The sequence below is a fragment of the Rhineura floridana genome, chromosome 16 (assembly GCF_030035675.1).
Source record: "Rhineura floridana isolate rRhiFlo1 chromosome 16, rRhiFlo1.hap2, whole genome shotgun sequence".
In the NCBI taxonomy this organism is placed as follows: Eukaryota; Metazoa; Chordata; class Lepidosauria; order Squamata; family Rhineuridae; genus Rhineura; species Rhineura floridana.
Window position 1 is genome coordinate 18486599 of NC_084495.1, and position 13865 is coordinate 18500463.

Consider the following 13865-nt stretch of genomic DNA (forward strand, 5'->3'; position numbering starts at 1 on the left):
TATTATTCACCACCATCATCATTATTGCTAAATACCTGCATTTGAAGATTCATTCTGAAATCTTCTAAATGTATTATCCCTTGGCAGTGGTGGCCATTTATGGCTCCCTACCCTGACCTGGTGCCCTCCGGATGTTGTTGGACTACAACTCTCATCATCCCTGATCTTTGGTCATGGTGGCTGGGGCTATTGGGAGTTGAAGTCCAACAACATCTGAATGTCACTAGATTGGGGAAGGCCAATCATAGTATGGTCCTGCATCCTTGTTTATGTGTCTTCTGTGTAGCAGTTGGATAGTGAGCAAAAGGGAACGAGCTTATAAGCAAGTTCAATCCTAGTTCTTAGTAGGCTAGGACCAGAGCCCTAGTTAGGTCACTCTAAGAAGCCCTATAGGAACCTCCCTTATGAAGGGCCAGACCATTGTTTCATCCAGCTCAATAGTGCCCACACTGACTGGTAGAAGTTCTGCGGTGGTTCAGACCAGGGTCTCTCCCAGCCCTATCTGGAGATGCCGGGGATTGAACCTGTGACCTTCTGCATACAAAACATGTGCGCTTCCACTGAGCTACAGTCCTACAACTCATGAAATGAATCAAGGTGTGAGATGGGCTACGCTGATCTTCCCTGCCCTCAGCCATTGCAGGCTCCAATTAGACCACCTGGTGTTGGTGCATACATGTGGAAGCCTTAGCATGACAACTGTGTGTGTGAAGGCTCCCTTCCTGCAGACGTTTATGTGGTCACCAGAAGGTGGGGCTAACTGAAGCACACAATGTTGGGAACAGGGCTAGTGGGTAGGGATAGAAGGATCTCTCCATTTTGGTTCTCTCAGTTTCTCATCATTCTAATTCTTAAATTTGGTTCTCAACATTTCTGCAGCAGTATGCATTTTTTTATTAAAAAATCTTCATGTAATAAATACATTTCTGTATGCAGTTTTGACTAACGTACACATTTTTGCAAGCCGTTTATCCTAATATTATGCAATTTTTGTGTTACTGTCACTAATACTGTATATTTATTTTGTGCACACTTTCCCCTAATATATGCATTTTTGTAAGCATTACTTGGTTGTTGAACTCCCATCGCAAAATTCGGATAAATGCAAATTTTGAAGGATGGCTGTGTTTCAGTCCTCATATTGTTTCAGAAAGTGTGAGTTTGATAAATTCAGCTTTAAATGCGAACTGAATTGAATTTTGCCCCCCTCCCTACCAGCAGGCTTGGCCTCAGTCTCCACTCATATGTTGATTCAACTCCTATTGATTCACCTTAACAAGGCTTGGGGTACCTTTAGACTGGGGTAGCCAACGTGATTCTCTCCACATGTTGTGGACTACAACTCCCATCATCCCTGACCACTGGCTCTGCTGGCTGGGGCTGATGGGAGTCATAATGTACAACATCAGGAGGGCACCACATTGGCAATCCCTGCCTTAAAAACTGCCTTCTCTCATATGAACTTCCATCTTTGTTAAGGCCAGCATTAGTGGTCCTCTCTTTGCATACCACCACCAGTGGAGATTTGTTGGAGTTTTCTGTAAAGGTGCCTGGATTGTTGAAATTTGTCCTTGGAGGGATCCACTAGGACCCTTCCCCTCCGCTAGAAATTAAGAACTAAAAACCATTTCTTCCAGCAGGATTTACATCTCAGATGGTTCCTGTATTTTAAATACTTTCCCCTGATTTATGAACGTGCTTTCTGTGTTTGTCATACTGACGTTTTCAATGTGACATTTTTATTGGTGTTTTAATCAGTCATTTTGAGTATGGAAAAGTAGGATATAAATATAGTGAAATAAACACACCTGCATAAATTACGTAAAGAAAGTGTTTATTTTGCAATTTTTTTCCTCTTTTTAAAAGCCATTATCAATGTATTTCATTTAGAACCTTCTGTTATGGAATTGATACATAGAGAATTGCCTCCCTCCAGACACTGACCTGAACTGCTGAGCAGTTCAGAACTGGATGTTCTAAAGCAGGGGTTGGGGGACCTTTTTGGCCTGGGAGGGATATCTTTATCTCTCCCCCATCCCGTGGGCACACTTTAACAGATAGATAGGACCACCCACCTGTCCATCACCCTGTGGGGAGAGGGGGAGATTGAGACCAAGCATGGCCAGTGTTCAGAAATGGTCAGAGTTGTCGTTCATCAATGTCTGGAGGACCCTAGATTCCCCACCCTGGCTTAGCACTTTCTGGGTATCTCAGGAACGTGGGGAATGGCTATCAGTATGTGAACCCAACAACACTCTATTCAACATCAGAGGCCTTTCTCCGGGTGTCATTGCTAAATAAAATTCAACAGCATCCAATAGGAGCGGGGCCTTTTTTGTAGTGGCATCAACTCTGTCAAATACTCTCTCCAAATAAGGGCCACCAGACTCAGACACTGTATTCTTTTAGGGAATTGGCTCTTTCAGAAAGCCTTTGTTTGATTGGGCTCAACTTTTGTATTTTAACCTGACATTTTGTATTGCTGTTGATTGATTCATTATGGCAATCTGTTGCGCTTGCCACTGCTATGGAATGGAATGGCGCTTTCTATACCGATGTGTTTCACTTGTATAAAGTTTCTACTGATTTTGGCTTGTGAGACCTTTTGGGATTGTCTTGGAATAAGGAAACATGGACGATAAATAAATTTGAATATGGAAGGTGTCCAAATATACATCACAAGCAGAAGACACAACTCCTGTGCTGCTGCTTCTCTTGTTCCATCGTTGTTGTCATCATCATCATCATAATCAATTCCCTCCCGTTAAATATTAGGCAGACACCATCTCTGTTGTCTTTTCAGTGCCTACTAAAGAACTTCCTCTTTCAATAAGCCTTTTAAGGAGAGAACTTTCTCAGTCTGCATCTGTATTGGAATTGTTTTTAAGATATTTTTAAGATGTTTTCTTTTTAAGATGTTTTATTGTATTATCACTTGTTTGCTGTCCTGGGCTCCTTTTGGGAGAAAGGGTTGTTGTTGTTGTTGTTGTTAATAACAATAATAATTTGTTTATTGATTGCATTTATTAGTATTTTTTCAGTAGAAGTGACCCAAAGCGAATTTATAAAATGATACCAACGTTAAAACTAAGGATAAAAACCAGAATAAAATGAAAGCCTAAACCATAACAGACATATAAAAAGGCAGATCTAACTCAGCCTTCCTCCCTAAAAGATAAGCAAGGAAGAGGCCACAAAATTATAATGTCTGTACTTGCACAGAGAGAACTTACACTGAAACATAGGAAGCTTCCTGAGCACCTCAGTGGTAGAGGACATGCCTTTGCATGCAGAAGGTCCCAGGTTCAATCCCTGGCATTTCCGGGTAGGCTGGGAGAGACCCCAGTCTAAAACCCTGGAGAGCAGCTGCCAGTCAGTGTAGACAATACTGAGCTAGATGGACCAATGGTATGAGGCAGCTTCATCGGAACATAGGAAACTGCTGTATACTGAGTCAGACATTGGTCCATCTAGCTCAGTATTGTCTACACTGACTGGCAGCAGTTCTTCAGGATGTCTGGCAGGGAACTTTTTCCTGGAGATGCCAGAGATTGAACATGGGACCTTTTGCACATGCAGAGCATGTGCTGTACCACTGAACTACGGCTCTTCCCCAACATACTGTGTGCCACACCTCTCAGTCTTGTAATAAGCCCAGCAAGTGCCTTATTGCAAGCTTGATCTGTGTATGTGTTTGTGTGTGTGTGTGTGTGTCTTTAGACAATGAGACTTAATATTTAAGATAAGTGGGTTTAGTGTGAACATAACTCTTTGATGGTCATCAAAGGATTTAATCATAGTTTTGAAAGGGCTGTTTTGCGTAGTGTATTACTTTGACACCGATAGTAGAAATAAGTTGTGTGTGACATTATTCTATCCAGTTAGATGTTAACAAGGGTTACATGGTGTGTGTGTATTTTCCTGTTATTTTTTTTCTATTTTATTCGATTTATTAGTCGCTCATCTGGCTGGAAACCCAGCCACTCTGAGCGACGTACAAAATAAAGGCATATAAACATCAGACATAAAAGTATATAAACATCAAAAAAGAAGCAATAAAACTAAACAACAAAGTAGAAGCTATCCCCCAACCCACACAGCCCAACCCAAAGATCAGAAAGTCCTCCTAAAGAAGCTCCCTTTTGAAGGCTGGAGGGTGGGGCAAGGCAGGTGGAAGCAGCCTTCCCTGATGGCAACAGAGTCTCTCTCCCCTCATTGTCCTTCTCTTGAGGCAGCTCCCTTTTGAAGGCTGGAGGGTGGGGCAAGGCAGGTGGAAATAGCCTCCCTTGATGGCAACAGAGTCTCTCTCCCCTCATAGTCCTTCTCTTGAGGCAGCTCCCATTTGAAGGCTGGAGGGTGTTTTAAATATTTTATTTACACCATGAATCTTCTGGAGTAGGTTTCTTCTGATTCTCTAATGGAATTTGTTTTGTCAGGAAACAATTAACTTGGTGGTGGAATGGTTTCTATCCTTGTAGTCTTTGGAACCCCCTGCCTATTAATATTAGGCAGGCGCTTTTATTGTGCTTTATTTCTTGCCTGTTAAAAACTTCATTTGTTTAGGAACGCCTTCCCAGACATGCAATCTTATTATGTACATTTGGATTTAAAAATATGTTGATTTTATCTATATTTTAATAATTTGACTATGTCTACTGTCTTTATTGCTATTTTAATGAATATTTTATACCATGTCATGTAGACCACTAAGATTGTTTTTTTAATTAAGAGGATAGGATGGCTTCTTGCTGTGATAGCATGGCTGCTTGTGTGTTCCCAGGAAAGAGGAAATACAGTTCAAAAGAAAGGATACTGATTTGCATAAAGTTTGCATTTGCTATGCACCTCGACCTAGCTCAGTCACTGGATAGTCGCCACGCCCTTTTTTATCTGGTACCCCCAACTTAAGGTTAATCATGCAAGATCCAATTATTTTGAGGTTTTGAACTATGCACAACTTCGTAGGGCATTCACGGAACTTAGGTTCCAAGTGATGCCCTCTGCATATCTTAAGAGGAGCTACGTGGGAATCCCAACTAATGAACGGAAATGCCTTTATGGTGTGATCAGATAGAAGACATCATTCATTACCTGTTGTATTGTCCCTTGTATGAGATCCAGAAGGAAATTCTTGGCATATTATATTCAGCTGTACTCGGATAGACCATCCCAGGAGTTGGTAGTGGAACGTTTAGCAGACAATTTTAAACAAGTAACAATCCCAGTTGCCAATTTTGCCCTGGCAGCCAAGAAGCTGCAGGCTAGCCATATTAAGAACTATGAACTATAATTAGTTTTTAAATTGGGTATAATTAGTTCTGCTGATTTTTTTTTGTACTTGTATGTTTTATTTTATTTTACATTTTTCTCTATGTATTTTGCAAAGGCCTATGGCTATACGCAATAAAGTTCCTTCATTCACTGGAGATGCTGGTGTCCTCAATGGCTAGGAGTTCCTTTTACCAGCTTCAGCTGGTAAAGCAGTTGCAGCTGTTCCTGGAGCAGCATACCTTGACCACATTTGTCCTCAAGGTTGGACTATTGCATGCATCCTATGGAGGGCTACCACCAAGATGGTACAGAACATGGTGGCTAGGCTGCTTGTGAGAGCGAACTACCACCAGCATATCGCACCTTGTTTGCAGAATTTGCACTGGCTGCCCATCTGCTATCAGGTCAAGTTCAAGATTTTGGTAGTAACATATAAGGCCATATACAGCTCAGGACCACATTATATGAGAGACCACTTTATCCCTTATATAGTATACCCAATAGGTCATTGCATTCTTGCAGGAGATCTTCTCATCATACTCCCAAAAATATCAGACTCCTGCTCCACAGTAACTCAGAATGGCTCCTCCTGTTCTGGGGATGAGTATTCCTGTCAAGATACAACAGGCGCCCACTACCTATACTTTCTGGAAACAATTGAAGACAGTGTTGTTTCGACAAGCTTTTTTTAGCTAGATGAAAAGGACTTTGCCGTAGGTGTTTATTTTGTCTTGCTTTTAAACCTATACTTGGGTGTTCTTGTACTGTGTTTGAAATTATGTTAGCTGTTTTTTAACCGCTTGGGACACAAATGTGGAAGGTAATTCACTATTATTATTATTGTTGTTGTTGTTGTTGTTGTTATCGTTGTTATTATTTTGTTGTTATAATAATAATAATAATAATAATAATAATAATAATAATGCGGATGGCGATTCACAAATTAATTAATTCATCATCATCATCATTATCTCACCATTGGGAGGAAAGGCAGGATATTAATTTAATAAAATTAAAGTGAAATTAAAATGCAGTGGCGGAAACTGTGATCAAGTGCCAGCTCAGTTTGTTGTCCTTTTGCTAACTGTTAATGGTCAACTTCAAGGTTCCTGCTTTCCCTTCTGATGGTTCCTTATCTTCAAACCAGACTTGGACCAGACACAGCTCTGCAAATAGAAAACTCCTTCAAATAGAGGAGTGTTATCTGTAAAGCAAGACACACGACCACCCTGATCCCACACACCTCTCAGATTGATTTGACTTTTTCAGGGATGGAATATTAAGGCCTTTCATTGGGGTGGGGGTCTTTTTAATTATCTAATGCCAAAGGTGTATTCTTTCTCAACTAAAAAACAAACAAAAACAACCATGTTGTTGTTTCAAGTTGCATTGCAACTTAAGGAACATAATGTCCCATGGAAATGTATTTTATGGATGAAATATTTAGCATGATACACAATGTACCAATAAAATCAGTAAAAGTATCCATATATTTTTTAAAAAAATAGTTAAAACCATCCATACAACATCAGTAGAAACTGGCTGGTTAAAAAAGAAATTCATACTGTGAAGGCAGTAGTGGCTTGTGGCTCCATGACAGTGGGGCAGGGGAATCTGCTCCAAGTTTTTAGTCCAGACTTTCAAGGAGCTGTCCAAATTTTTTAAAAAAGAAAGTTCTGACTAAAATCTGGAGCAGATTCCACTGCCCGCTGACCTGGAGCCACCAGCCACCACAGTGCGAAGGCCTGTCTAAATAATATCATTTTCAGGCAGTTTCTAAAAGAAGGCAGGGAGGATTCCTACCAAACCTCTACTGGCAGGGAGTTCCACAGGACAAGGCCCATAACACTAAAGGCTCAGTCTCTGGTGGAGGCCTACCAAACCTCAGGGATGTGGGGAACCACCAGAGATGCCCTATCAGAGGACCTCAGTAATTGCAGTGGAGCATAAGTGATCAGGCAATCTTTAAGGTACTCTGGGGTCCAAATTGTTTATGGTTTTGTGAATTAACACAAGGCCCTTGAACCTGGCCCAGTAGTAAATCAGCAGTGATGCCACATGACTTTCCAAAGGTCTTAGAATACCCCCCACTCCACCGTAATGTCAGTTAACATCCACATGCTTGCGCACACAAACACACACACATTTTTGCAGGGGGCAAATGGTTCTGCAAAAGTGGTAGACAGATCCAGCTTTAAAGTTTACAAGAGAAAGATAGACAGACAGACAGAAACATAGACTGTCTTTCTATCTACAAAGCTCATTTATCTCATTTGGTAGGGGCAATAATGAACTGTCACACTTACATTCCATTACTCCCAGAAAGGAAAGAAGAAGATACTTACATTTAATAGTCTACAACTCCTCACTAACGTAATGGACATTTGATATTCAGATCTTTTTTTTCTATTCAGTTTTTTCAGCCCAGTGAGGTAACTGGAGGCAATTAACTTGCGCATTGTTTCCTGGGGGCGGGAGAAATTGGACTAAATAAAACACGTGAAATTAAGTTGTCCACATCTATTCTCCCAGAACCGCCTAAGATCACTGTTAATAATAGTTACATTTTTCCATACTACAAACAACCGTGTCCACCACAATGCGAACACCTTTAAAAGCTGCTGAAATCAGTGCTATAAAGTAAAAGACTTGGAGCCTGGGAGTAATTTCCCCCTCCTCCTCTCATATAAATTTTCAATTAAATAATTGGCTTTCTGACTTTTTAAAAAAAAAATTACGTAGATTAAAAGAAACTGCTAATTGCTTTCACATGCACTGGCTGAGAAGATTTCTTATAACTGAAACAATGGCTTTGATTGAAATACAATTTGGCAAGTCATTAAGCCCAACTTGATGTTGTATAGCTTTTAACATTTTGGAGAATAAATGTTGGTGGAGAATTAGCAAAGAGACACATCTTGTGTCTGTTTTTAATAGAAGACCTGTGTGATGAAATTACTTGGTGCAATGTGATATTCAGACAATAAGGGTGCAATCCAAGCTGAAGCACTTTTAAATTCTATTGATTTTGGTAGGGGAAAGAGTTATGCTTTGTTTAATTTTCCCTTTGATGGCATTTAAAAAGGTGCTTAGTCTTTGGTTGGCTGGCTAGGGTCAGGTCTTATCCAGAGTCAACTACAGGTCATGAGGTTCTGGCCCAGCTGGGGGTCCAGTTCCAATGCATGCAAACAAGGATCCAAAGGGCCAAGGGGCAGACAGTTTGGTTGGTTGTAGACTGGTGGTCAGGTTTAAGAGCAGATAGGCAAAGCAGTGAACTAGTTCAGCAGCTTCTTTCAGGTGTGAGTGACCCAGATTGAAGAACTAAACCTTGAACAACAGGTACATGTGGTCTGCCAGTCCCCATTGGGGAAAGGTCATAGCTCAGTGGTAGAGCATCTGCCTTGCATGCAGAAGGTCCCAGGTTCAATCTCTGACATCTCCAGGTAGGGCTGGGAGAGACCCCTGTCTGAAACCTTGGAGAGCCACTGCCAGTCAGTGTAGACAGTACTGAACTAGACGGACCAAGGGTCTGACTCAGTATAAAGCAGCTTCCTGTGTTCCCATTGTTTCCTTAGGTCACCTTGTTGAGCTGAACTGAAGAGAAGAAGCAGTCTCTGGCCAGTATTTTGGTGGTGTGGCAAAAACTGAGCTGATAGCTCCATCTGCCTGAGAGTGGCTCAGGGAACAAGGAACCTTCAAAGCAAACTAACCCTTCAAAAATGTGAGGGAACTGGGGTGGTGAGGGTTCACTGGGAAGAGGTCTTTGCTTAGCTGGAAATGATTATTTCTTCTCAGTGTCTGTGGAATCTGTAGAATTCTACACTAATTCACTCCATTCCCATTTATACCTATGCCTGAAGGATCTCCCCTTGTATTCTGCAAACACCAGTTCTAGGCATTTCCACCTAGTATTTTTTTCAAGGAACTGTTCCTTGCTTTTTAACCTTATTTACGTGTAAGATGTACTGCCGCCCTGGGCTCCTGCTGGGAGGAAGGGCGGGATATAAATCAAATCAAATCATACATACATAGATACTGTAACGGCAAAAAACCCTGTAGTTTAGTCCACTAAAAGGGTGGTATACTCTAGTAATACTCCTCTGGTCCCACAGTGTGTTCTTGTTTTGGAGTTCTTCAAGTAAAAATGCTAAATCTAATTTCCCCATAATAATAATAATAATAATAATGCAAATGTAACAGAAAGGAAAAAAATGTCAGCTCACATTAATATGTGATAATTCACCAAATCCTAATGTAAACGTATAAGCAGTTCATATGTCCAGACAGATATCCAAATGAGATTGATGAATTATAAGATACGCATTCAAATGTAGAAAGGGCAGCGAGATCTTCAGACCACCGAGTACTGAAGCATAAGTCCCTTTGCTACCCTAAGGGCTCACAGGATCCACTTTCATTGTCCATCTGTTCATCCCCACCTCACAGAACTGTCCATGAACATTCATAGATATCAAGTATTCCCCCCAACAACATTAATACAGACAAGGATTTCTGACCGAAAATATGACACCACAGGATACACCCACACCATATGTCTCAAAGAGGCATTATCAGCATTACATTGCCAGCATCTATCTGAACTAGTCAGTTCCTTCGTGCAAAGAGAATGTGGAGTCCCGTATACCCATAGCATCATTTTTTGTTGCATCCATCTCAATTTTAAATCAAAGGAAGCATTGCATGTTTTAAGTTTAAATTTGCAGAGGTAATGGGGGGGGAGAGAGAGAGAGCAAAGAAAACTGGGCCCTACATTTTTTCAAGTTCTCTCTGATAAAGCTCAGAAACACCCTTGTTTGCAACAAAGCCCCAGAGGATAACTACCCAAGTTTTCTGGAGAGGGAGAAAAAGCCATCAATAATGATAATGATGATGATGATGATGATGATGATGATGATAATACATTGGCAATTGCCCCCCACTGAAGCTTAATGGAAATTGGCTCAACTTATGTGACACTGTTGTTGCTGGGATCTTTTTACCATGTTTCTGTGACATTCCTACACACACTGTCCCTGTAGTCTACTCATTGGTGCACAAAATCAAAAGGGAGTGGGGGGGACTGAAAAACTATGTAAAATATAAAACATACACTATCTGTGTAACCAGACCACACATCTGAAAATTACCAATTAAGTGCTATTATCAGTGTTTTATTAGCAACTCTTCTCTAGGTGATTAAAAAAAACACAGATGTGTACGACATGATTTCTTCCTAATGCCTAGTTTATCTGGGCAACCAGCATTTGCAAGGACTATGATCTCTTGGGAATACCCAGCGCAATGCCATACCCAATTCCAAGGAATGTTTTATTATTATTACTTCTGATACTATTCTCACATCAATGCATGCTCCCAATCAAGTGCAAAGTCAATTCCTCCATGCAGGTCATACTTTCTTTTTCTTTTCTTTTTTTGAGGGTCCTTCAACATCAAGATAGTTTATTCCTTAAAATTTGCATGCACAGGTGCATAGCAGATGTGAGGGGAAGCTTTAAAGTGTGTTTACACAGTAAATGATTGCACTTTCTCCTCTCCAGTCTTGTATTATGTACTGTTACTTTAAAATAATGAACTAAAATAATGAATAAAATATGTTATTTTTTCTAGCTTGTTCCAAGAGTTTGTTTATACTCCCAGTACATGCATCTTGTGTATTTCTTAGACAGCTCAACTTCCTTGCTTAGAGGAGCATTTTTCCTGCATCTTCTTTGTTTAGTCTTATATTGCTACTCTGTTTTTCAACTACAAGAGTTCCTGAAATAGCTATTAAAAAATGAGCATGCAAAAGACAAAATCCGTGGTGAAAACTAATGATGTAAAATGCAACGGTCTAAAAACCAAAAATCAAAAGGCCAGAAAAGAGGCAAAACACAAATATTACTTTAAGACTTTCAGTGTTGTGGCACCTACCCTTTGGAATTCCCTCCCCTTAAGTATTAGACAGGCACCATTTGTGTTATCTTTTGCCACCTACTGAGGACCTTCCTCTGTCAACAAGCCTTTTAAGTAGAGAGACCTTATCCCAGTCTGCATCTGTGCTAGAATTTCTTTTAAATATGTTTTAAAGCTTTTTTAAAAAGATGTTTTGTTTGAGTATGTTTTGAAGATGTTTTGTTTTAATATGTTTTTAAAAGTGTTTTGTTTGAATATATTTTAAAGTCTGTTTTTAAGATGTTTTAGAGTGTTTTTAGTGTTTTGTTTGCCACCCCGGGCTACTTCTGGGAGGAAGAGCAGGATATAAATTTAATAAATAAATAAACCTCCGTCTGGTTGCAACTTGCCTGCCTTCTTGCTTAAAACCAGATCAAGGGGTAACACTGCCTGTCAGCTTCTTCTCCTTAGTCTCAGTGTTGCCCTTATAGAACTCCACAGGAAGGAGGATGGGGCAAAACTAGAATTAGTTGGCTCTGCCTATTATTGGCTCTGGCTCCACCTATTGTTGACCTCCCTTCCTTCCACCCCACCAGTCCTAATGAGCACCAGCCATCACTGGTGGTTAGAGTGTCTCAGGACTGGGGAGACCCAGGTTCAAATTTCTAGTCCACCATGAAGCTCCCTGAGTTTAATCATAACCAAAGGATTGTTGTGAGGATGAAAAGGGTGCAGGGGTGTACCCTGCCTTGAGCCCTTCGGAGCACAGATGGGGCATATATATATATATATATAAGAATAAAGTAAATAAACTCTTTACTGCCCCCCCAATGGTTCAGATGCTAATTGTATAATATTAATTCAGATCTTTAAATTTTTATGCTTAGATGGCTTCATGGATCTTATATACTGACTTAAATGTTGAATGTGGGGATATATATATATATATATATATATATTAAAAATATACAGCTAGCATTATCCCAACTTACACTTTAAAAAATAAATAAATCACATTTGACTTCGTTCTCATGTGGGCTGAAAAGATCTTCCTTGTATCTTCATTGGCCCACTACCTTCTCTGTTAACATATTTCTTTGTAATTATCTCATTATATTCATTAAGTAGCCAGTGACAGAGCATTGGATGAGGATCAATCAATAAGGCCAGCCAAGTTCAGACAATATACGCCCCAACTCTATTTACCATGAGAAGTCTGGATTTTCTACCACTCATCCCTGGTTAAACACTGTCCATGTTGTTTCTTATTGGTTGCCTTTTGTGAGGTACTGGGATCAGCCCCACCAAGGTGCTGAGTGAACCAACCTGCTTCGGGTGGCACCATGAAGGGTTGACATGTCTGACTGGTGAGCACGTGCATGTTGATTATAGTGCAGTGGTCAAATTCAGGTGGGAGTAGGTGGCCCTTAATGAATTCCACAAATCCCACCTTTAGGGCCCCATTTGCACTCTACATTTAAAGCAGTATCATTCCACTTCAAACAGTCATGGCTTCCCCCAAAGAATCCTGGGAACAAGAGTCTGTGAAGGGTGCTGGGAGTTGTTAGGAGACGCCTGTTCCTCTCACAGAGCTCTAATTCCCAGAGTTTCCTGGGAAGAGGGATTGATTGCTAAACTACTCTTATTGTAGCTTTGTGGGGGAATTGTCGTCTCCTAACAACGCTTAGCACCCTTAACAAACTACAGTTCCCAGGATTCCCACTTTCAACAGTCATGACTTCTCCCAAAGAAGCTTACGAACTGTTGTTTGTTAAAGGTGCTGAGAGTTAAAGAGAACCACATTCCCCCCACATAGCTACAATTCTCAGTGTGGTTAAATAATCAACCCTTCTTTTCAGGCAATTCTGGGAATTATAGTTCTGTAAGGTGAACTTGGGCGTCCCTGTCTCATTTCAAGATTCTAACTCAGGGATCACCAAACTTTTTAGGCCTGTGGACACATTTGCATTTTTGAGGGAGTGCCATAGGCATAATCAGTTCTCTCTCCCCTACCCTAGATCACCCCCCCCAAGAGACAGAGAGCGAGAACAGCGCACAAACTTCACTTTTCCAAGAGATCTTGGTAAAAGTCCGATCTAGTGACTTCTATTTCCAGCTTCCTCCTTCAGCTCTATGTAGTTTTCAGAGGAGTATAAGGTTGGTCAAGGGGACAGTGAGTTGTGGGCATTGAGTTCAGGGGCTTTGTGGGCACCAGGGAAAATCCTTAAGAGCGCCATTGCTCCTGTGGGCACTGAGTCGGTGACCTCTGCTCTAACCACTTTACCAAACTGGTTTTACATCCCAGCTCTGCCCAGATTATTTCAGGCTCCTCTTCTGCATGTCCCCACTCCTATCATTTCTGGAAAAAACAAAACAAAAATAGAAAGCTGCATGATGCCAAGTCAGACCATCAAACTGTCTAGCCCAGGAGTTCCCAAACTGTGGTCTGTGGACTTCATTCAAGAGGTCCATGGCGGGTCTGCATGAAATAGTCATTGATTTTTCATTGCATTTTTATTTTCTTTTATTTCTTATCTTGTATTTTATTGTATTACAGTTTGAATTGTATAATAATAAAAGAAGCCATAAAAGTACAATGAAAAATCATGCAGCATCTAGCACACCACATACAATTGCTACAACAGGCAGAAAAAAATGATGTGGTCCACCAAGACCCTCAGCAGTTTTCAAGTGGCCCATGA

At 40.7% G+C, this 13865-nt stretch overlaps 1 protein-coding gene across 4 annotated transcripts in view; it reads left to right on the forward strand.

Moving 5' to 3' along the window:
- DACH2 (dachshund family transcription factor 2) overlaps positions 1–13865 on the forward strand; it is a 406794-nt gene that overhangs the window by 230253 nt on the left and 162676 nt on the right. The gene's annotated exons all lie outside the window — the stretch shown is intronic.